Raw genomic sequence first — 23,513 nt, forward strand, 5'->3', positions numbered from 1 at the left:
ATGCTGAGGACTTGGCAAAAGCGGTGGAGGGCTTCTGTTCCTGGGAATGGGCTGCCTGCTGCAGTCTTCTTCCCTTTCCTCTATCCCTGGGCAGATATGACTGGCCTTTTGCCTGCTTGCCCTTATGGGGACGAAAGGACTGAGGCTGAAAAGACGGTGTCTTTTTCTGCTGAGATGTGACTTGGGGCAAAAAAGGTGGATTTTCCAGCTGTTGCCGTGGCCACCAGGTCCGATGGACCGACCCCAAATAACTCCTCCCCTTTATACGGCAATACTTCCATGTGCCGTTTGGAATCTGCATCACCTGACCACTGTCGTGTCCATAAACATCTTCTGGCAGATATGGACATCGCACTTACTCTTGATGCCAGAGTGCAAATATCCCTCTGTGCATCTCGCATATATAGAAATGCATCCTTTAAATGCTCTATAGTCAATAAAATACTGTCCCTGTCAAGGGTATCAATATTTTCAGTCAGGGAATCCGACCAAGCCACCCCAGCGCTGCATATCCAGGCTGAGGCGATCGCTGGTCGCAGTATAACACCAGTATGTGTGTATATACTTTTTAGGATATTTTCCAGCCTCCTATCAGCTGGCTCCTTGAGGGCGGCCGTATCTGGAGACGGTAACGCCACTTGTTTTGATAAGCGTGTGAGCGCCTTATCCACCCTAAGGGGTGTTTCCCAACGCGCCCTAACTTCTGGCGGGAAAGGGTATAACGCCAATAATTTTCTATCGGGGGAACCCACGCATTATCACACACTTCATTTAATTTATCTGATTCAGGAAAAACTACAGGTAGTTTTTTCACACCCCACATAATACCCTCTTTTGTGGTACTTGTAGTATCAGAAATATGTAACACCTCCTTCATTGCCCTTAACATGTAACGTGTGGCCCAAATGGAAAATACGTTTGTTTCTTCACCGTCGACACTGGAGTCAGTGTCCGTGTCTGTGTCTGTGTCGACCGACTGAGGTAAATGGGCGTTTTAAAGCCCCTGACGGTGTTTGAGACGCCTGGACAGGTACTAATTGCGTCTCATGTCGTCAACCGACCTTGCAGCGTGTTGACATTATCACGTAATTCCCTAAATAAGCCATCCATTCCGGTGTCGACTCCCTAGAGAGTGACATCACCATTACAGGCAATTGCTCCGCCTCCTCACCAACATCGTCCTCATACATGTCGACACACACGTACCGACACACAGCACACACACAGGGAATGCTCTGATAGAGGACAGGACCCCACTAGCCCTTTGGGGAGACAGAGGGAGAGTTTGCCAGCACACACCAAAACGCTATATTATACAGGGACAACCTTATATAAGTGTTTTCCCTTATAGCATCTTAATATATAATAATATCGCCAAATAAGTGCCCCCCCCCTCTCTGTTTTAACCCTGTTTCTGTAGTGCAGTGCAGGGGAGAGCCTGGGAGCCTTCCTAGCAGCGGAGCTGTGTAGGAAAATGGCGCTGTGTGCTGAGGAGAATAGGCCCCGCCCCCTTTTCGGCGGGCTTCTTCTCCCGTTTTTCTGACAACCTGGCAGGGGTTAAATACATCCATATAGCCCCAGGGGCTATATGTGATATATTTTTAGCCAGCATAGGTACTTTCATTGCTACCCAGGGCGCCCCCCCAAGCGCCCTGCACCCTCAGTGACCGTTGGTGTGAAGTGTGCTGAGAGCAATGGCGCACAGCTGCAGTGCTGTGCGCTACCTCATGAAGACTGAGAAGTCTTCAGCCGCCGATTTCTGGACCTCTTCTCTCTTCAGCATCTGCAAGGGGGTCGGCGGCGCGGCTCCGGTGACCCATCCAGGCTGTACCTGTGATCGTCCCTCTGGAGCTAGTGTCCAGTAGCCTAAGAAGCCAATCCATCCTGCACGCAGGTGAGTTCACTTCTTCTCCCCTAAGTCCCTCGTTGCAGTGAGCCTGTTGCCAGCAGGACTCACTGAAAATAAAAAACCTAACAAAACTTTTACTCTAAGCAGCTCTTTAGGAGAGCCACCTAGATTGCACCCTTCTCGGCCGGGCACAAAAACCTAACTGAGGCTTGGAGGAGGGTCATAGGGGGAGAAGCCAGTGCACACCACCTGATCCTAAAGCTTTTACTTTTGTGCCCTGTCTCCTGCGGAGCCGCTATTCCCCATGGTCCTGACGGAGTCCCCAGCATCCACTTAGGACGTCAGAGAAAAACCTGATACACTTAGTTCCCTCAGGTATAGGAATATAGGAGAAGCACGCTGAGTAAAATACCCAATAAGACAGCTACGCAGCAGCTACATGCACAAACACATATATAGTCACAAGCGTCCCATGCAGAAGATATGTACCATAAAACTGCACTGGACTAGCAATACAAGGTAATACTCAGTATGGCTATATGTGTCAACAATAAATATAACAAAGCACAGTAGATACTGGATGTATATCACATGCCGGGTAGAAAGACACTGCTGAATCAGGTCTCCCAAGTAAATCACTAATACACAGTGCATCCGTAAAGTATTCACAACACTTCACTTTTTCCAGATTTTGTCATGTTACAGCCTTATTAAAAAATGTAAAAAGTTAAAATTTTTCCATCAAAATTCTACACGCCATACCCCGTAATGACAATGTGATTTGCAAATTTATTAAAAAATAAAAAACTAAGAAATCACATGTACGTAAGTATTCACAGCTTTTGCCATGAAGCTCAAAATTGAGCTCAGATGCGTCCTGTTTCCACTGATCATCCTTGAGATGCTCTTAAAGCTTAACTGGAGTCCACCTGTGGTAAATTCAGTTGATTGGACATGATTTGGAAAGGCACACACCTGTCTATATAAGGTCCCACACTTGACAGTGCATGTTGGAGCACAAATCAAGCATGAAGTCAAAGGAATTGTCTGTAGACCTTCGAGACAGGATTGTCTCGAGGCACAAATCTAGGGAAGGGTACAGAAAAATATCTGCTGCTTTGAAGGTCCCAATGAGCACAGTGGCCTCCATCATCCGTAAATGGAAGAAGTTCGGAACCACCAGGACTCTTCCTAGAGCTGGCCGGATGTCTAAACTGAGCGATGAGGGGAGAATGGCCCTAGTCAGGGAGGTGACCAAGAAACCGATGGTCACTCTGTCAGACTTACAGCATTCCTCTGTGCAGAGAGGAGAACCTTCCAGAAGGACAACCATCTCTGCAGCAATCCACCAATAAGGTCTGCACAGTAGTGTGGCTAGACGGAAGCCACTCCTTAGTAAAAAGCACATGGCAGTCCGCCTGGAGTTTGCCAAAATGCACCTGAAGGACCTTCAGACCATGAGAAACAAAATTCTCTGGTCTGATGAGACAAAGATTGAACTCTTTGGCGTGAATGCCACTCATGTTTTGAGGAAACCAGGCACCGCTCATCATCAGGCCAATACCATACCTACAGTGAAGCATGGTGGTGGCAGCATCATGCTGTGGGGATGGTTTTCAGCAGCAGGAACTGGAAGTCTAGTCAGGATAGAGGGAAAGATGAATGCAGCAATGTACAGAGACATCCTGGATGAAAACATGCTCCAGAACGCTCTTAACCTGGGGCGACGATTTTTCTTTCAGCAGGACACTGACACTAAGCACATAGCCAAGCTATCAAAGGAGTGGCTTCAGGACAACTCTGTGAATGTCCTTGAGTGGCCCAGCCAGAGCCCATACTTGAATCCAATTGAACACCTCTGGAGAGATCTGAAAATGGCTGTGCAACGACGTTTCCCATCCAACCTGATGGAGCTTGAGAGGAGCTGCAAAGAGGAATGTGCGAAACTGCCCAAAGATAGATGTGCCAAGCTTGTGGCATCATATTCAAAAAGACTTGAGGCTGTAATTGCTGCTAAACGTGCATCAACAAAGAATTGAGCAAGGGCTGTGAATGCTTATGTAGATGTGATTTCTTAGTTTATTTTTAATAATTATGCAAAAATCTCAAAAAAAACGTTTTTCACATTTTCATTATGGGGTATTGTGTCTAGAATTTGGAGGGACAAAAATATTTTATTCCATTTTGGAACGGTGGAGGAGTTGCGGGAGGGGTCACTGGTAGAAGAGGTTGATGATCAGGTAGCCAGTTGGGTCACAGTTAGAAGGAAGAATAAGAGGGGGAGGCACGACATCTCCGAACTATCAAACCCGAACAAATTTGCCCGATTGGACGAGGAATCGGAGGATGATAGCGAAGAAATGACGGTGCCGGAGGAGACTGCTCCCTCTAGCATCCAGAGGTGCGGTCCCTCTGGCGCGGTTGGGATAAAAGATAGAGAGGTACCTAGTCAAATGGTGGTGGTAGGGGATTCTATCATCAGGAAGGCAGATAGGGCAATCTGCTACCGGGACCGTGATCGCCGTACAGTCTGTTGTCTCCCGGGTGCTCGGGTACGGCACATCGCGGACCGGGTAGATAGATTGTTGGGAGGGGCTGGCAAAGACCCGGCGGTCTTGGTGCACGTTGGCACCAATGACAAAGTTAGCGGAAGGTGGGATGTCCTTAAGAAAGATTATAGGGACTTAGGAAAGAAACTGAAGGCAAGGACATCTAAGGTAATATTCTCGGAATTATTACCCGTGCCACGCGCTAGTCCAGGGAGGCAGAGGGAGATTAGGGAGGTAAATGTGTGGCTTAGGGATTGGTGCAGGAAAGAGGGGTTTGTGTTCCTGGAACACTGGGCGGACTTCTCAGTCAGACGCCATCTCTTTTGTCGTGACGGATTGCACCTGACTGAGGAGGGGGCAGCGGTGCTGGGGGGAAGGATGGTTAGAAGGTTGGAGGAGATTTTAAACTAGGAGCCTGGGGGGAGGGTTTAGCTAAAAACTACGGGTCATGCAGTGAGAATAGTGGGGATGGCGGTAGTAAACAAAATGGGGGAGAAGTTGGGGGGAGGGTAAGAGCAGGCAGTAAGGTTATTAACATGGGTACTAAAAGGGATTTTACCAAAGCACTAACCAATGACGATTACAGGTCATCCTTGCCACATAAGGTGAAAGATGTCCCTAATGCAAGGGAAAATACTTATCTTAGTTGTATGTATGTAAACGCCAGAAGCATTACTGGTAAAAAGGGTGAACTAGAAATACTTGCAGCAAGCAAACAGTATGATATTATAGGCATTACTGAAACTTGGTGGGATGAATCTCATGACTGGACAGTCAATCTAGAGGGCTATACACTGTTTAGGAGAGACAGACTAAATAAAAAGGGTGGAGGGGTGTGTCTGTACGTAAAGCCGTTTTTAAAACCTAATATATGGGAAGATACTCAGGAGGGTACTGTAGACACTGTTGAGACACTATGGGTAGAAATTGCATGCGGGGAAAAAGGAACAAAAAAGTTAGTATTGGGTGTATGCTATAGGCCGCCTGGTATCAACGCATCTGATGATGAATTGTTACTAAAGCAAATTGAAAAAGCAGCAGGAGTAGGAGACATAGTAGTGATGGGAGATTTTAACTATCCAGAGATAAACTGGAAAAACGATTCATGTGATACTGCTAGGGGCAGTATGTTTTTAAACACACTAAATGATAACTACCTAGTCCAACTAATTGAGGAACCAACTAGGTACAATGCAATCTTAGACCTGGTATTAACAAACAATCAGGATTTGGTATCGGGTATTATAGTAGGGGAACCCATAGGAAACAGCGACCATAATATGGTCACATTCAATATCAGTTTCTACAAACAGCCCTATACTGGCTCAACTAGGACTTTAAATTTTAGCAAAGCAAATTTTGAAATGATGAGGGTATTTTTCAGGGATATTGAATGGGAAGGTTTGTTTTTAGGAAAAAATACTACGGAGAAATGGGAGGTACTAAAATTCCTGCTAGCTAAAAATACACTCAAATATATTCCTATGAGTAGCAAAAAAGGGAATAAAAATCATAAACCGATGTGGCTTAACAAAAAGATTAAGGAACTTATGGGCAAGAAAAGGCGAGCATTTAAAAAATACAAATCTGACGGGGAAGCAGAGTCATTTCAGCACTATAAGGAATGTAACAAAAATTGCAAAAAGGAAATAAGAGCGGCTAAAGTAGAAACTGAAAAACTAGTAGCAAAGGAAAGCAAAGCAAATCCCAAAAAATTCTTTAAATACATCAATAGCAAGAGATTAAAAAAGGAGAGTATAGGCCCTTTGAAGGACACGTTGGGAGTCTTAAGCAAAAATGATAATGACATAGCGAACACACTAAATGAGTTTTTTTCAACAGTATTCACTAGAGAGGACCCAATTCAGGGACTGACACACAATCTCAATAAGGACAATATCACACTGATAGGTACTTATTTAAGCGAGGAAGTAGTCTGTCACCGATTAAAACATTTAAAGATTAATAAATCACCAGGGCCCGATGGTATTCATCCAAGGGTTCTAATGGAGCTTCACTCTGAACTGGCAAAACCGCTATCTCTGATCTTTGAGGATTCAGTTATATCAGGTATGGTTCCCAAAGACTGGCGTATAGCGGAAGTAGTGCCTATATTCAAAAAGGGAAGTAAAGCTGAACCAGGTAATTATAGACCAGTTAGTCTTACATCTATAGTGGGGAAAGTATTGGAAGGTATTCTAAGAGATAGTATTCAGAAGTTCCTTGAAACCAATAAGGTCATTAAAAGGAATCAACATGGGTTTATGAAGGACAGATCCTGTCAAACCAACTTACTTGGCTTTTATGAAACAGTAAGCGCAAACCTAGATCAGGGTAAAGACGTGGATGTAATCTTTTTAGACTTTGCCAAAGCGTTTGATACTGTACCACACATGAGACTTATATACAAGCTACAAGAATCAGGGCTAGGAAGCACAATATGCACTTGGGTCAAAAACTGGTTAGATAATAGGAAGCAGCGCGTTGTGGTTAATGGATATTTTTCAACTTGGACTGAAGTGCTAAGTGGTGTGCCGCAAGGCTCAGTATTAGGACCGCTATTGTTCAATATTTTCATTAACGACCTAACAGAAGGTCTAGAGAGCATGGTGTCAATTTTTGCAGATGATACCAAATTGTGTAAGGCTATAAATACAGAGGAGGATGCCGAGTCTCTTCAGAACGACTTAGTTAAATTAGAAGCATGGGCAGCCAAATGGAGAATGCGCTTCAACACAGACAAGTGTAAGGTAATGCACTGTGGTAACAAGAACAAAAATTACACCTACCTACTAAATGGGGTAAAACTAGGGGATTCTGTACTGGAAAAGGACTTAGGTGTCCTCATAGATAGCAAGCTAAGCAGTAGTACCCAAAGTAGGACTGCAGCAAAGAAGGCTAATAAGATATTAGCATGCATAAAACGGGGTATTGATGCTAGGGACGAGAGTATTATACTCCCATTATATAAATCACTAGTGAGGCCACACCTTGAATACTGTGTACAGTTCTGGGCACCGTACTACAAAAAGGATATCCTGGCGCTTGAAAAGGTACAAAGGAGGGCGACCAAACTAATTAAGGGCATGGAGACGATGGAATACAAGGAAAGGCTTGAAAGACTAGGCATGTTTACATTGGAAAAGCGGAGACTAAGAGGGGATATGATCAACATCTACAAATATATAAGGGGACAATACTCAGAGCTTGCGCGGGACCTGTTTTTGGTTAGATCAACACAGAGGACTCGTGGACACTCGCTCAGGTTAGAGGAGAGGAGATTCCGCACAATACGGCGTAAAGGCTTTTTCACGGTAAGGACAATACGTGTTTGGAATTCCCTGCCCGAGGGAGTTGTAATGGCGGAATCTGTCAACACCTTTAAGAATGGGTTAGATAAATTCCTATTGGATAAGGATATCCAGGGGTATGGTGCATAGTCATGCATTATAGTTACTATTTAGTCAAATCATCATGCAGAGGACACCACAAATAGGTTGAACTCGATGGACAATTGTCTTTTTTCAACCTCAGATACTATGTTACTATGTTACTATGTTATAACAAAATATGGAAAAAGTGAAGCACTGTGAATACTTTACGGATGCACTGTAACCATCTTAAATATTCAGTTAATTTATATTCACTTAATAGCAATTGCTGTTGTAATTACTAATAAGGAGATTTATGGTAAGAAGTGACCTTTGTTAAAACTTTTTCTGCGAGGTACACTGGATTCCACAGGGAATAACATCGGGGTGTAGAGTAGGATCTTGATTTGAGGCACCAACAGGCTAAAAGCTTTGACTGTGCCCAATATGCTCAGCGCCGCCTCCACTATAACCCCGCCTCCATGCACAGAAGCTCAGTTTTGTTAACAAGTCCAATGCAGTAGAAGGTAAAAGAGACGGCAACAGTTAGTAGCCACAGACACCACATTCTCACGACAGGAGAAGGTATCAGCGGCTAATCCCATACCAACCCAAAGAAGCTAAGTGCGTCAGGGTAGGCGCCCTGTGGAATCCAGTGTAAATCGCAGAAAGAGATTTAACAAAAGGTAAGTTCTTACCATAAATCTCCTTTTCTGCAGCGGGCTACACTGGGGTTCCACAGGGAATAAGATCGGGATGTCCTAAAGCAGTTCCTTATGGGAGGGGTCGCACTGTAGCGGGCACAAGAACCCGGCGTCCAAAGGAAGCATCCTGGGAGGCGGAAGTATCGAAGGCATAGAACCTTACCACCTAGCCGCCTTGCACAATTGTTCAAGGGTCGCACCACGGTGGGCCACCCAAGAAGGTCCAAGAAGGACCACCCAAGAAGGGCTTTGATGGTAGCAGGAACCGGACGACCAGCCTGTACATAAGCATGTGCAATCACCATTCTAATCCATCTAGAGAAGGTCTGCTTGTTAGCAGGCCAGCCACGTTTGTGAAAACCAAACAGTACAAAGAGAGAAACCGACTTCATAACGGAGGCTGTCCTCTTCACATAGATACAGGGAGCCCGTACCACATCCAAAGACCGCTCTGTGGAGGATAAATCCGGAGAGACAAAGGCTGGAACCACAATCTCCTGGTTAAGGTGGAAAGAAGACACCACCTTAGGTAGATAACCAGGGAGCGTCCGAAGAAAAGCCCGGTCATGGTGAAAAATCAGATAGGGGGACCTACAAGACAAGGCACCCAAATCTGGTGCCCGTCTAGCAGAGGCAATAGCCAGCAGAAACAAGAACTTGAGGGAAAGCCACTTAAGGTCCGCAGATTCAAGAGGTTCAAACGGAGACTCTTGCAAATCCTCCAGAACCACCGACAATTCCCGAGGAGTCACAGGTGGGACATAGGGAGGTTGAATCCGAAAAACACCCTGAGTGAATGTATGAACATCAGGCAGAGTCGCAATTTTTCTCTGAAACCATACCGACAAAGCAGAATATGAACCTTGAGGGAGGCCAGCCGAAGATCCAAGTCCAAGCCCTGTTGTAGGAAGGCCAAAAGTTTGGCCGTACTAAACTTGTAAACGTCATGATTGTTAGATGCGCACCAAGTAAAGTAAGAATTCCAGACCCTATGGTAAATCCGAGCAGAAGCCAGCTTACGGCCCTTCAACATAGTTTGAATGACCGCCTCAGAAAATCCTTTGCCTCAGTACGGAAGCTTCAAGAGCCACGCCGTCAAAGCCAGTCAGGTCAAATCCTGGTAAACACAAGGGCCCCGAACGAGGAGGTCTGGTCGTTGCGGAAGCAGAAAAGGACGCTCTAGCGAGAGACCCTGTGGGTCTGAGAACCAATGCCGTCTGGGCCACGCTGCAGCTATTAGAATAAGGATTCCTCCTTCTTGCTTGAACTTCCTCAGGAGTGACACTGGAGGGAGCATGTACGGCAGCCGAAAGTTCCATGGAATTGCCAGTGCGTCCACAAACGTCGCTTGAAAAACCCTTGGCCCTCAGGACGGAAACTTCAAGAGCCATGCCGTCAAAGCCAGACCTGGTAAACACAAGGGCCCTGAACGAGGAGGTCTGGATGTTGTGGAAGTAGAAAGGGATGATTCCACAAGAGACCCTGTAGATCGGAGAACCAGTGCCACCTGGGCCACGCTGGAGCGACCAGAAGCAGGTTTCCTCCTTCTTATTTGAACTTCTGTATTACTCTGGGCAGGAGTGACACCGGAGGGAACAGATACGGCAGCTGAAAGTTCCATGGAATTGCCAGTGCGTCCACGAACGCCGCTTGAGGATTCCTTGTTCTTGCTCCGAAGACCGGAACCTTGTGATTGTGTCGAAACGCCATCAGGTCTACATCTGGTAGGCCCCACTTGTGCCCTAGGAGTTGAAATACTTCTGGATGTGAACGTCCTGACGACTGAGGAAGTCCGCTTCCCAGTTGAGGACCCCCGGAATGAACACGGACGATATGGTTGGCAGATGGCGTTCTGCCCATTGAAGAATCTTTGACACTTCCGTCATTGCCATGCGGCTTCGAGTGCCGCCTTGATGATTTATGTACGCCACAGTGGTGGCGTTGTCTGACTGTACTTGAACAGGTCTGTTCAGTACCAGATGCTGGGCCAGTTTCAGAGCATTGAACACTGCCCGCATTTCCAGAATGTTTATCAGGAGGAGAGACTCCTCCCTGGTCCACCGACCCTGAAGAGAGCGTTTCTCCAACACCGCGCCCCAACCCCTCAGACTGGCATCCGTCGTCAGAAGGACCCAGTTGGAGATCCAAAAGGGACGACCCCTGCTCAATTATTGGTCCTGCAGCCACCAGGTGAGTGACAGACGGACCTCCGGAGACAAGGAAATCATTTGAGACCTGATCCGGTGATGCAGGCCGTCCCACTTGGCAAGAATCAGTTTCTGCAGAGGGCAGGAATCAAATTGAGCGTACTCCACCATGTTGAAAGCCGACACCATGAGGCCTAGTACTTGCATCGCCGAGTGTATCGACACACGCGGACGAGAGAGTAAGCAACATATCTTGTCCTGAAGCTTCAGGACTTTCTCCTGTGACAAAAACAAACTCTGGCTGTGTGTGTCCAACAATGCTCCCAGATTCACCATGCTCCGGGCAGGGACCAGGGATGATTTCTTCCAGTTGATGAGCCACCCGTGGGCTTGCAGAAACTGGACCGTCAGATCCAAATGACGGAGAACTTCTGGGGAATTGGCCAGGATCAGCAGGTCGTCCAGACACGGCAGGATCCTAATGCCCCGACGGCAGAGTGAAGCCGTCATAACTGCCATGACCTTGGTAAAAATTTGCGGATTCGTGGTCAGACCAAACGGTAAGGCCTGGAACTGGTAATGGAGATTGCCAATAGCAAACCGCAGGTATTGCTGATGTGACATGGCAATAGGGATATGCAGGTGAGCATCCTGTATATCCAGGGATACTATATAGTCTCCTGGTTCCAAAGCCAGGACAATAGAGCGAAGGGTCTCCATACAAAACTTGGAGACCCTCACAAACTTGTTCAAAGATTTGAGGTTGAGAATGGGTCGGGAGGAACCATTCTGTTTGGGGACTAGGAACAGTGTTAAATAATACCCCTTGCCCCTCTGAGCCAGAGGCACCGGCACTACCACTCCAGTGTCCAGGAGGATTGTACCACTAAATGAGAGTTGTTGCCCTCACATGATCCGAAGGGATGTCGGTGAGGCAACAGAGAGGAGGGGGACGTGTCTTGAAGGATACAGCGTATCCGTGAGTGACGACTTCCCGTACCCAAGCGTCTGAAGTGGTCTTCAACCATACCTGGGAGAACTGTAGAAGTCGGCCTCCCACCCTGGGATCCCCCAGGGGGAGGCCCGCCCCGTCATGCCGCAGGCTTGTCAGATTTGGAAGCAGGCTGACAGGCAGCCCAGGCACGTTTAGGCTTGGGCTTGGTGGTTTTGGAAGTGCACCACTGTTTCGGGTATGCACTAGTGATGAGCACCGAAAATTTTTCGGGTTTTGTGTTTTGGTTTTGGGTTCGGTTCCGCGGCCGTGTTTTGGGTTCGAACGCGTTTTGGCAAAACCTCACCGAATTTTTTTTGTCGGATTCGGGTGTGTTTTGGATTCGGGTGTTTTTTTCAAAAAACCCTAAAAAACAGCTTAAATCATAGAATTTGGGGGTCATTTTGATCCCAAAGTATTATTAACCTCAATAACCATAATTTCCACTAATTTTCAGTCTATTCTGAACACCTCACACCTCACAATATTATTTTTAGTCCAAAAATTTGCACCGAGGTCGCTGGATGACTAAGCTCAGCGACCCCAGTGGCCGACACAAAAACCTGGCCCATCTAGGAGTGGCACTGCAGTGTCACGCAGGATGGCCCTTCAAAAAAATACTCCACAAACAGCACATGATGCAAAGAAGAAAAAAAAGAGGCGCAATGAGGTAGCTGTGTGAGTAAGCTAAGCGACCCTAGTGGCCGACACAAACACCTGGCCCATCTAGGAGTGGCACTGCAGTGTCACGCAGGATGGCCCTTCCAAAAAACACCCCCCAAACAGCACATTACGCAAAGAAAAAAAGAGGCGCAATGAGGTAGCTGTGTGACTAAGCTAAGCGACCCTAGTGGCCGACACAAACACCTGGCCCATCTAGGAGTGGCACTGCAGTGTCACGCAGGATGGCCCTTCCAAAAACTACTCCCCAAACAGCACATGACGCAGAGAAGAAAAAAAAGATGCGCAATGAGGTAGCTGTGTGACTAAGATAAGCGACCCTAGTGGCCGACACAAACACCTGGCCCATCTAGGAGTGGCACTGCAGTGTCACGCAGGATGGCCCTTCCAAAAAACACCCCCCAAACAGCACATGACGCAAAGAAAAAAAGAGGCGCAATGAGGTAGCTGTGAGACTAAGATAAGCGACCCAAGTGGCCGACACAAACACCTGGCCCATCTAGGAGTGGCACTGCAGTGTCACGCAGGATGGCCCTTCCAAAAAACACCCCCCAAACAGCACATGACGCAAAGAAAAAAAGAGGCGCAATGAGGTAGCTGTGTGACTAAGATAAGCGACCCAAGTGGCCGACACAAACACCTGGCCCATCTAGGAGTGGCACTGCAGTGTCACGCAGGATGGCCCTTCCAAAAACTACTCCCCAATCAGCACATGACGCAAAGAAGAAAAAAAAGAGGCGCAATGAGGTAGCTGTGTGAGTAAGCTAAGCGACCCTAGTGGCCGACACAAACACCTGGCCCATCTAGGAGTGGCACTGCAGTGTCACGCAGGATGGCCCTTCCAAAAAACACCCCCCAAACAGCACATGACGCAAAGAAAAAAAGAGGCGCAATGAGGTAGCTGTGTGACTAAGCTAAGCGACCCTAGTGGCCGACACAAACACCTGGCCCATCTAGGAGTGGCACTGCAGTGTCACGCAGGATGGCCCTTCAAAAAACTACTCCCCAAACAGCACATGACGCAAAGAAGAAAAAAAAGATGCGCAATGAGGTAGCTGTGTGACTAAGATAAGCGACCCTAGTGGCCGACACAAACACCTGGCCCATCTAGGAGTGGCACTGCAGTGTCACGCAGGATGGCCCTTCCAAAAAACACCCCCCAAACAGCACATGACGCAAAGAAAAAAAGAGGCGCAATGAGGTAGCTGTGTGACTAAGCTAAGCGACCCTAGTGGCCGACACAAACACCTGGCCCATCTAGGAGTGGCACTGCAGTGTCACGCAGGATGGCCCTTCAAAAAACTACTCCCCAAACAGCACATGACGCAAAGAAGAAAAAAAAGATGCGCAATGAGGTAGCTGTGTGACTAAGATAAGCGACCCAAGTGGCCGACACAAACACCTGGCCCATCTAGGAGTGGCACTGCAGTGTCACGCAGGATGGCCCTTCCAAAAACTACTCCCCAAACAGCACATGACGCAAAGAAAAATGAAAGAAAAAAGAGGTGCAAGATGGAATTGTCCTTGGGCCCTCCCACCCACCCTTATGTTGTATAAACAGGACATGCACACTTTAACCAACCCATCTTTTCAGTGGACCCCCACCAAAAAAGAAGCAATTAATCTCTCCTTGCACAAACTGGCTCTACAGAGGCAAGATGTCCACCTCATCATCATCCTCCGATATATCACCGTGTACATCCCCCTCCTCACAGATTATCAATTCGTCCCCACTGGAATCCACCATCTCAGCTCCCTGTGTACTTTGTGGAGGCAATTGCTGCTGGTCAATGTCTCCACGGAGGAATTGATTATAATAAGAATTTACTTACCGATAATTCTATTTCTCGGAGTCCGTAGTGGATGCTGGGGTTCCTGAAAGGACCATGGGGAATAGCGGCTCCGCAGGAGACAGGGCACAAAAAAGTAAAGCTTTACTAGGTCAGGTGGTGTGCACTGGCTCCTCCCCCTATGACCCTCCTCCAGACTCCAGTTAGGTACTGTGCCCGGACGAGCATACACAATAAGGGAGGCATTTTGAATCCCGGGTAAGACTCATACCAGCCACACCAATCACACCGTACAACTTGTGATCTAAACCCAGTTAACAGTATGACAACAGAAAGGGCCTCTTAAAGATGGCTCCTTAACAATAACCCGAATTAGTTAACAATAACTATGTACAAGTATTGCAGATAATCCGCACTTGGGATGGGCGCCCAGCATCCACTACGGACTCCGAGAAATAGAATTATCGGTAAGTAAATTCTTATTTTCTCTATCGTCCTAAGTGGATGCTGGGGTTCCTGAAAGGACCATGGGGATTATACCAAAGCTCCCAAACGGGCGGGAGAGTGCGGATGACTCTGCAGCACCGAATGAGAGAACTCCAGGTCCTCCTTTGCCAGGGTATCAAATTTGTAAAATTTTACAAACGTGTTCTCCCCCGACCACGTAGCTGCTCGGCAGAGTTGTAATGCCGAGACCCCTCGGGCAGCCGCCCAAGATGAGCCCACCTTCCTTGTGGAGTGGGCTTTTACAGTTTTAGGCTGTGGCAGGCCTGCCACAGAATGTGCAAGTTGAATTGTGTTACAAATCCAACGAGCAATCGACTGCTTAGAAGCAGGTGCGCCCAACTTGTTGGGTGCATACAATATAAACAGCGAGTCAGATTTTCTGACTCCAGCCGTCCTTGCAATGTATATTTTTAAGGCTCTGACAACGTCCAACAACTTGGAGTCCTCCAAGTCGCTAGTGGCCGCAGGCACCACAATAGGTTGGTTCAGATGAAATGCTGATACCACTTTAGGGAGAAAATGCGGACGAGTCCGCAGTTCTGCCCTATCCGAATGGAAGATTAGATAAGGACTTTTATAAGATAAAGCCGCCAATTCAGATACTCTCCTGGCAGAGGCCAGGGCTAGTAACATAGTCACTTTCAATGTGAGATATTTCAAATCCACCTTTTTCAATGGTTCAAACCAATGGGATTTGAGGAAATCTAAAACTACATTTAGATCCCACGGTGCCACCGGAGGCACCACAGGAGGCTGTATATGCAGTACTCCCTTGACAAAAGTCTGGACCTCAGGGACAGAGGCCAATTCTTTTTGGAAGAATATTGACAGGGCCGAAATTTGAACCTTAATGGATCCCAATTTGAGACCCATAGATAATCCTGATTGCAGGAAATGTAGGAAACGACCCAGTTGGAATTCCTCCGTCGGAACCCTCCGATCCTCGCACCACGCTACATATTTTCGCCAAATGCGGTGATAATGTTTCACGGTGACTTCCTTCCGTGCCTTAATCAAGGTAGGAATGACTTCTTCTGGAATGCCTTTCCCTTTTAGGATCTGGCGTTCAACCGCCATGCCGTCAAACGCAGCCGCGGTAAGTCTTGAAAAAGACAGGGACCCTGCTGTAGCAGGTCCCTTCTCAGAGGTAGAGGCCACGGTTCGTCCGTGAGCATCTCTTGAAGTTCCGGATACCAAGTCCTTCTCGGCCAATCCGGAACCACTAGTATTGTTCTTACTCTTCTTTGCCGTATGATCTTCAATACCTTTGGTATGAGCGGCAGAGGAGGAAACACATACACTGACTGGTACACCCAAGGAGTTACCAGTGCGTCCACAGCTATTGCCTGTGGATCTCTTGACCTGGCGCAATATTTGTCCAGTTTCTTGTTGAGGCGAGACGCCATCATGTCTACAATTGGTCTTTCCCAACGGTCTATTAACATGTTGAAGACTTCTGGATGTAGACCCCACTCTCCCGGATGAAGATCGTGTCTGCTGAGGAAGTCTGCTTCCCAGTTGTCCACGCCCGGGATGAACACTGCTGACAGTGCTATCACGTGATTCTCCGCCCAGCGAAGAATCTTGGCAGCTTCTGCCATTGCACTCCTGCTTCTTGTGCCGCCCTGCCTGTTTACATGGGCGACCGCCGTGATGTTGTCCGACTGAATCAACACCGGCTTTCCTTGCAGGAGAAGTTCCGCCTGGCTTAGAGCATTGTAGATTGCTCTTAGTTCCAGAATGTTTATGTGAAGAGACTTTTCCAGACTCGTCCATACTCCCTGGAAGTTTCTTCCTTGTGTGACTGCTCCCCAGCCTCTCAGGCTGGCGTCCGTGGTCACCAGGATCCAATCCTGAATGCCGAATCTGCGGCCTTCTAATAGGTGAGCCTTCTGCAACCACCACAGAAGTGACACCCTTGTCTTTGGTGACAGGGTTATTCGCAGGTGCATCTGCAGATGCGACCCTGACCATTTGTCCAACAGATCCCTTTGGAATATTCTTGCATGGAATCTGCCGAATGGAATTGCTTCGTAAGAAGCCACCATTTTTCCCAGGACTCTTGTGCATTGATGTACTGACACTTTTCCTGGTTTTAGGAGGTTCCTGACCAGATCGGATAACTCCTTGGCTTTTTCCTCTGGAAGGAAAACCTTTTTCTGAACCGTGTCCAGAATCATTCCTAGGAACAGCAGACGAGTTGTCGGGATTAAATGGGATTTTGGAATATTCAGAATCCACCCGTGTTGTCTTAGCACCTCTTGAGATAGTGCTAAAGCTGTCTCCAGCTGTTCTCTGGACCTTGCCCTTATTAGGAGATCGTCCAAGTATGGGATAACTAATACGCCTTTTCTTCGAAGAAGAATCATCATCTCGGCCATTACCTTGGTAAAGACCCGAGGCGCCGTGGACAATCCGAACGGCAGCGTCTGAAACTGATAGTGACAGTTTTGAACAATGAACCTGAGGTACCCCTGGTGTGCGGGGTAAATCGGAACGTGTAGATACGCATCCTTGATGTCCAAGGATACCATAAAGTCCCCTTCTTCCAGGTTCGCTATCACTGCTCTGAGTGACTCCATCTTGAACTTGAACTTTTTTATGTAGAGGTTCAAGGACTTCAGATTTAGAATAGGCCTTACCGAGCCATCCGGCTTCGGTACCACAAATAGAGTGGAATAATACCCCTTTCCTTGTTGTAATAGGGGTACTTTGACTATCACCTGCTGAGCGTACAGCTTGTGAATGGCTTCCAACACCCTCTCCCTTTCGGAAGAGACGGTTGGTAAGGCAGACTTCAGGAAACGATGAGGAGGATCCGTCTCTAATTCCAACCTGTACCCCTGAGATATTATCTGCAGGATCCAGGGGTCTACCTGCGAGTGAGCCCACTGCGCGCTGTAATTTTTGAGACGGCCCCCCACTGTCCCCGAGTCCGCTTGAGAGGCCCCAGCGTCATGCTGAGGTTTTTGCAGGAGCCGGGGAGGGCTTCTGTTCCTGGGAAGGAGCTGCCTGTTGGTGTCTCTTCCCTCTTCCTCTGCCTCGTGGCAGGTACGACAAGCCCTTTGCTCTCTTATTTTTGTAGGAGCGAAAAGGCTGCGGTTGAAAGGTCGGTGCCTTTCTCTGTTGGGGAGTGACTTGAGGTAAAAAAGTGGATTTCCCGGCAGTAGCCGTGGCCACCCAGTCTGATAGACCAACTCCAAATAACTCCTCCCCTTTATACGGCAAAACCTCCATGTGACGTTTTGAATCCGCATCGCCTGTCCACTGTCGTGTCCATAAGGCTCTTCTGGCTGAAATGGACATAGCACTCACCCGAGATGCCAGTGTGCAAATATCCCTCTGTGCATCACGCATATAGATAAATGCATCCTTTATTTGTTCTAACGACAGTAAAACATTGTCCCTATCTAGGGTATCAATATTTTCAATCAGGGATTCTGACCAAACTACTCCAGCACTGCACATCCAGGCAGTTGCTATAGCTGGTCGTAGTATAACACCTGCATGTGTGTATATATTCTTTTGAATAACTTCCATCTTTCTATCTGATGGATCCTTAAGTGCGGCCGTCTCAGGAGAGGGTAACGCCACTTGTTTGGATAAGCGTGTGAGCGCCTTGTCCACCTTAGGGGGTGTTTCCCAGCGCGCCCTAACCTCTGGCGGGAAAGGGTATAATGCCAATAACTTTTTTGAAATTATCAACTTTTTATCAGGAGCAACCCACGCTTCATCACACACGTCATTTAATTCTTCTGATTCAGGAAAAACTGTTTGTAGTTTTTTCACACCATACATAATACCCTGTTTTACGGTATCTGTAGTATCAGCTAAATGTAACGTCTCCTTCATTGCCAAAATCATATAACGTGTGGCCCTACTGGAAAATACGTTTGAATTTCTACCGTCGTCACTGGAATCAGTGCCCGTGTCTGGGTCTGTGTCGACCGACTGAGGCAAAGGGCGTTTTACAGCCCCTGACGGTGTTTGAGGCGCCTGGACAGGCATTAATTGATTGTCCGGCCGCCTCATGTCCTCAACTGACTGTTTAAGGGAAGATAAACCATCACGTAATTCCACAAATAAAGGCATCCATTCTGGTGTCGACCCCCTGGGGGGTGACATCTGCATATTTGGCAATTGCTCCGCCTCCACACCAATATCGTCCTCATACATGTCGACACCACGTACCGACACACACCGCAAACTCACAGGGAATGCTCTAATGAAGACAGGACCCACTAGCCCTTTTGGGGAGACAGAGGGAGAGTCTGCCAGCACACACCACAAAGCGCTATATATACAAGGGATATCCTTATATTAAGTGCTCCCTTATAGCTGCTTTAATATATATATATATAGCCATTAATGTGCCCCCCCTCTCTGTTTTACCCTGTTTCTGTAGTGCAGTGCAGGGGAGAGACCTGGGAGCCGTTCTGACCAGCGGAGCTGTGACAGAAAATGGCGCCGTGTGCTGAGGAGATAGGCCCCGCCCCTTTTTCGGCGGGTTCTTCTCCCGCTATTTTTCCAGTCAGGCAGGGGTTAAATATCTCCATATAGCCCCTATGGGCTATATGTGAGGTATTTTTAGCCTTGTATAAGGTTTATATTTGCCTCTCAGAGCGCCCCCCCCCAGCGCTCTGCACCCTCAGTGACTGCCCAGTGAAGTGTGCTGAGAGGAAAATGGCGCACAGCTGCAGTGCTGTGCGCTACCTTATGAAGACTGAGGAGTCTTCAGCCGCCGGTTTCCGGACCTCTTCACGCTTCAGCATCTGCAAGGGGGTCGGCGGCGCGGCTCCGGGACCGGACTCCACGGCTGGGCCTGTGTTCGATCCCTCTGGAGCTAATGGTGTCCAGTAGCCAAGCAGCAAATCCACTCTGCATGCAGGTGAGTTTACTACTTTCCCCCTAAGTCCCACGTTGCAGTGATCCTGTTGCCAGCAGGACTCACTGTAAAGAAAAAAACCTAAACTAAACTTTCTCTAAGCAGCTCTTTAGGAGAGCCACCTAGATTGCACCCTTCTCGTTCGGGCACAAAATCTAACTGGAGTCTGGAGGAGGGTCATAGGGGGAGGAGCCAGTGCACACCACCTGACCTAGTAAAGCTTTACTTTTTTGTGCCCTGTCTCCTGCGGAGCCGCTATTCCCCATGGTCCTTTCAGGAACCCCAGCATCCACTTAGGACGATAGAGAAAATTCATTTTAATGAACATCATCTTCTCCACATTTTCTGGATGTAACCTCGTACGCCGATTGCTGACAAGGTGAGCGGCGGCACTAAACACTCTTTCGGAGTACACACTTGTGGGAGGGCAACTTAGGTAGAATAAAGCCAGTTTGTGCAAGGGCCTCCAAATTGCCTCTTTTTCCTGCCAGTATAAGTACGGACTGTCTGACGTGCCTACTTGGATGCGGTCACTCATATAATCCTCCACCATTCTTTCAATGGGGAGAGAATCATATGCAGTGACAGTAGACGACATGTCCGTAATCGTTGTCAGGTCCTTCAGTCCGGACCAGATGTCAGCATCAGCAGTCGCTCCAGACTGCCCTGCATCACCGCCAGCGGGTGGGCTCGGAATTCTGAGCCTTTTCCTCGCACCCCCAGTTGCGGGAGAATGTGAAGGAGGAGATGTTGACAGGTCGCGTTCCGCTTGACTTGACAATTTTGTCACCAGCAGGTCTTTCAACCCCAGCAGACTTGTGTCTGCCGGAAAGAGAGATCCAAGGTAGGCTTTAAATCTAGGCTCGAGCACGGTGGCCAAAATGTAGTGCTCTGATTTCAACAGATTGACCACCCGTGAATCCTTGTTAAGCGAATTAAGGGCTCCATCCACAAGTCCCACATGCCTAGCGGAATCGCTCCGTGTTAGCTCCTCCTTCAATGTCTCCAGCTTCTTCTGCAAAAGCCTGATGAGAGGAATGACCTGACTCAGGCTGGCAGTGTCTGAACTGACTTCACGTGTGGCAAGTTCAAAGGGCATCAGAACCTTGCACAACGTTGAAATCATTCTCCACTGCGCTTGAGACAGGTGCATTCCACCTACTATATCGTGCTCAATTGTATAGGCTTGAATGGCCTTTTGCTGCTCCTCCAACCTCTGAAGCATATAGAGGGTTGAATTCCACCTCGTTACCACTTCTTGCTTCAGATGATGGCAGGGCAGGTTCAGTAGTTTTTGGTGGTGCTCCAGTCTTCTGTACGTGGTGCCTGTACGCCGAAAGTGTCCCGCAATTCTTCTGGCCACCGACAGCATCTCTTGCACGCCCCTCTCGTTTTTTAAATAATTCTGCACCACCAAATTCAAGGTATGTGCAAAACATGGGACGTGCTGGAATTTGCCCATATTTAATGCACACACAATATTGCTGGCGTTGTCCGATGCCACAAATCCACAGGAGAGTCCAATTGGGGTAAGCCATTCCGCGATGATCTTCCTCAGTTGCCGTAAGAGGTTTTCAGCTGTGTGCGTATTCTGGAAAGCGGTGATACAAAGCGTAGCCTGCCTAGGAAAGAGTTGGCGTTTGCGAGATGCTGCTACTGGTGCCGCCGCTGCTGTTCTTGCGGCGGGAGTCCATACATCTACCCAGTGGGCTGTCACAGTCATATAGTCCTGAGCCTGCCCTGCTCCACTTGTCCACATGTCCGTGGTTAAGTGGACATTGGGTACAACTGCATTTTTTAGGACACTGGTGAGTCTTTTTCTGAGGTCTGTGTACATTTTCGGTATCGCCTGCCTAGAGAAATGGAACCTAGATGGTATTTGGTACCGGGGACACAGTACCTCCAACAAGTCTCTAGTTGGCTCTGCAGTAATGATGGATACCGGAACCACGTTTCTCACCGCCCAGGATGCCAAGGCCTCAGTTATCCGCTTTGCAGCAGGATGACTGCTGTGATATTTCATCTTCCTCGCAAAGGACTGTTGGACAGTCAATTGCTTGGTGGAAGTAGTAAAAGTGGTCTTACGACTTCCCCTCTGGGATGACCATCGACTCCCAGCAGCAACAGCAGCAGTAGGCGTTACACGCAAGGATGCATCGGAGGAATCCCAGGCAGGAGAGGACTTGTCAGAATTGCCAGTGACATGGCCTGCAGGACTATTGGCATTCCTGGGGAAGGAGGAAATTGACACTGAGGGAGTTGGTGGGGTGGTTTGCGTGAGCTTGGTTACAAGAGGAAGGGATTTACTGGTCAGTGGACTGCTTCCGCTGTCGCCCAAAGTTTTTGAACTTGTCACTGACTTATGATGAATGCGCTGCAGGTGACGTATAAGGGAGGATGTTCCGAGGTGGTTAACGTCCTTACCCCTACTTATTACAGCTTGACAAAGGCAACACACGGCTTGACAAATGTTGTCCGCATTTCTGTTGAAATACTTCCACACCGAAGAGCTGATTTTTTTGGTATTTTCACCAGGCATGTCAATGGCCCTATTCCTCCCACGGACAACAGGTGTCTCCCCGGGTGCCTGACTTAAACAAACCACCTCACCATCAGAATCCTCCTGGTCAATTTCCTCCCCAGCGACAGCAACACCCATATCCTCCTCATCCTGGTGTACTTCAACACTGACATCTTCAATCTGACTATCAGGAACTGGACTGCGGGTGCTCCTTCCAGCACTTGCAGGGGGCGTGCAAATGGTGGAAGGCGCATGCTCTTCACGTCCAGTGTTGGGAAGGTCAGGCATCGCAAACGACACAATTGGACTCTCCTTGTGGATTTGTGATTTCGAAGAACGCACAGTTCTTTGCTGTGCTTTTGCCAGCTTGAGTCTTTTCATTTTTCTAGCGAGAGGCTGAGTGCTTCCATCCTCATGTGAAGCTGAACCACTAGCCATGAACATAGGCCAGGGCCTCAGCCGTTCCTTGCCACTCCGTGTGGTAAATGGCATATTGGCAAGTTTACGCTTCTCCTCCGACAATTTTATTTTAGATTTTTGAGTCCTTTTTTTACTGATATTTGGTGTTTTGGATTTTACATGCTCTGTACTATGACATTGGGCATCGGCCTTGGCAGACGACGTTGATGGCATTTCATCGTCTCGGCCATGACTAGTGGCAGCAGCTTCAGCACGAGGTGGAAGTCGATCTTGATCTTTCCCTATTTTTGGAACCTCAACATTTTTGTTCTCCATATTTTAATAGGCACAACTAAAAGGCACCTCAGGTAAACAATGGAGATGGATGGATACTAGTATACTTATGGATGGACGAGCGACTGCCGACACAGAGGTAGCTACAGCCGTGGACTACCGTACTGCGTCTGCTGCTAATATAGACTGGATGATAATGATATAAAAAATATATATATCACTACTGCAGCCGGACAGGTATATATTATATAATGACGGACCTGCTGGACACTGTCAGCACTGCAGACTCCTAAAGTAAGCTACTAGTATCAAGAAGATAGAAAAAAAAAAAACACCACAGGTAGGTGGTATACAATTATGGATGGACGAGCGACTGCCGACACAGAGGTAGCTACAGCCGTGGACTACCGTACTGCGTCTGCTGCTAATATAGCCTGGATGATAATGATATAAAAAATATATATATATCACTACTGCAGCCGGACAGGTATATATTATATAATGACGGACCTGCTGGACACTGTCAGCACTGCAGACTCCTAAAGTAAGCTACTAGTATCAAGAAGATAGAAAAGAAAAAAAACACCACAGGTAGGTGGTATACAATTATGGATGGACGAGCGACTGCCGACACAGAGGTAGCTACAGCCGTGGACTACCGTACTGCGTCTGCTGCTAATATAGACTGGATGATAATGATATAAAAAATATATATATATATATCACTACTGCAGCCGGACAGGTATATATTATATAATGACGGACCTGCTGGACACTGTCAGCACTGCAGACTCCTAAAGTAAGCTACTAGTATCAAGAAGATAG

General features: G+C 47.7%; 1 protein-coding gene across 4 annotated transcripts in view; it reads right to left on the reverse strand.

The window, feature by feature from the left end:
- SPOCD1 (SPOC domain containing 1) overlaps positions 1-23,513 on the reverse strand; it is a 493,492-nt gene that overhangs the window by 379,735 nt on the left and 90,244 nt on the right. The gene's annotated exons all lie outside the window — the stretch shown is intronic.

The sequence above is a fragment of the Pseudophryne corroboree genome, chromosome 2 (assembly GCF_028390025.1).
Source record: "Pseudophryne corroboree isolate aPseCor3 chromosome 2, aPseCor3.hap2, whole genome shotgun sequence".
NCBI lineage: Eukaryota > Metazoa > Chordata > Amphibia > Anura > Myobatrachidae > Pseudophryne > Pseudophryne corroboree.